This window comes from Gopherus evgoodei, chromosome 2 (genome assembly GCF_007399415.2).
Source record: "Gopherus evgoodei ecotype Sinaloan lineage chromosome 2, rGopEvg1_v1.p, whole genome shotgun sequence".
NCBI classification, from domain to species: Eukaryota; Metazoa; Chordata; order Testudines; family Testudinidae; genus Gopherus; species Gopherus evgoodei.
This window is the reverse complement of record NC_044323.1, coordinates 133,636,333-133,637,964: the sequence shown is the minus strand read 5'-3', so window position 1 is coordinate 133,637,964 and position 1,632 is coordinate 133,636,333. Positions and strand designations below refer to the sequence as shown.

At 42.5% G+C, this 1,632-nt stretch overlaps 1 non-coding gene across 1 annotated transcript; it reads left to right on the top strand.

Moving 5' to 3' along the window:
• The first annotated feature begins 439 nt into the window (after positions 1-439).
• Positions 440-511, top strand: TRNAC-GCA. Its single transcript has one exon. It is a non-coding gene; the product is annotated as a tRNA-Cys (tRNA).
• Positions 512-1,632: the final 1,121 nt, after the last annotated feature.

Sequence of the window (1,632 nt, the reverse complement as noted above, 5' to 3'; positions counted from 1 at the left end):
AGTAGTTATCTGACTATGAATCAGTAATGAAAAATGAATACATAATTTTGGGGTTTGACTGTTGCTTCTAGCTTCTAATTATTAGCAACTGTTCAGATCCTATACTGAGAAATATTTTAACCCAAATGGTATAAAAGTAGAAGATATGATGTTCTGGGAAGCTGAGAGAATAATACCAAGGGGAAAAATAATTGGCCTTGCTGCTGGCTTTCCATTAAAAAGGAAGATTAAAACGATGCATTCACTGGAAACAGAAATTAACTTCAAAGGTTACATATTAGAAATGGGCATTTGATATAATGTTAGAAAAAGGAGCGCTCAGGGTATATCTACCCTGCAATTGAACACCTGCTGCTGGCCAATGCCAGCTGACAGGATCCCAAGGCTCAGGATATGTGGCTGTAAAATTGTGGTGTACATGTCAGGGTATAGCAGTCATGGGGGTATAGCTCAGTGGTAGAGTGTTTGACTGCAGATCAAGTGGTCCTTGGTTCATATCTAAGTGTCCCCTTAGAAACCAGGGGGAGGGATAGCTCAGTGGTTTGAGCATTGGCTTGCTAAACACAGGGTTGTGAGTTCAACGCCTGAGGGAGTCATTTGGGGATTTAGTTGGGGAGTGGTCCTGCATTGAGCAGGGGGTTGGACTAGATGACCTCCTGAGATCCCTTCCAACCCTGATAGTCTATGACTCTAGTCTACCTCTGGTATCTCAGGAGAGGGGAAGGCTGCAGAGCCTGGAGAAATATCTGTGACAGATGAAGGACATTTATACAAGAACTAAACTGAAGAGATTTTGGGGACTGACTTAAATAGTAACCATCAAATAAGCAATATCTAGTTGTTGTTGTTTAGGAAGAAGTAAGCTAGCCAATGTAGCTTCCTCTATCATGAAGGTAAGGCAGTGGTGTTCAGACTTATCTGGGTTATCTTTTATGATTGACATATTGTGATGCTCTGTACCTCGTGGGAACACCATACACTCCCATGTTCATCCTTATAAAATGATCGTGTGGTATCCAGTGCAAAGTTTGTCATATTGAGTGTCTTCAGAAAGCTCATAATGCACTGAACATTGTTGTTATAGTGATGTTTTTGTAATTGTTGTTACAGTAATATTATAGTAAAGTTATAGGTTATAATTTCACGTATATAGTTATGAGGCTGAAAAGGCATGGCTTAAAGGAAGCCCGGGCAAAAACTTTCCAAGAGCAGAGCTGCAGTTTACACCTCATCAGGTCATGTATGGGACAAACCCAGCCCAGACTCACAGGAACAAAGGACACCGGCCTAGGCAACAACAAAGGATCTGTTGGACTCTCGAGTGAGTCACCCCCCTTCTTTTGGTCAGTTTGGGACTGCAATGAGGTAATAATGCTCACCTGACTCTGAGGGGGTGGGGGGCAAAGCCAAGAGGGAAGAAAGGACATGATAAAAGGGAGAGACGTTTGCCATGCTCTTCCTCTCTCTTCCACCTCCATTTACAGACATCACTACCAAGCGACTGAAGTGCTGATCAAAGGGGAGAGCCTGGCTGAAGAGCAACCAGCCAGTCTGTGGTGAGACGCATCTAAGTTTGTAAAGGCACTGAAAGTGTTAAGATCAGCTCAGAATGTGTTTTGATTTTATTTCATT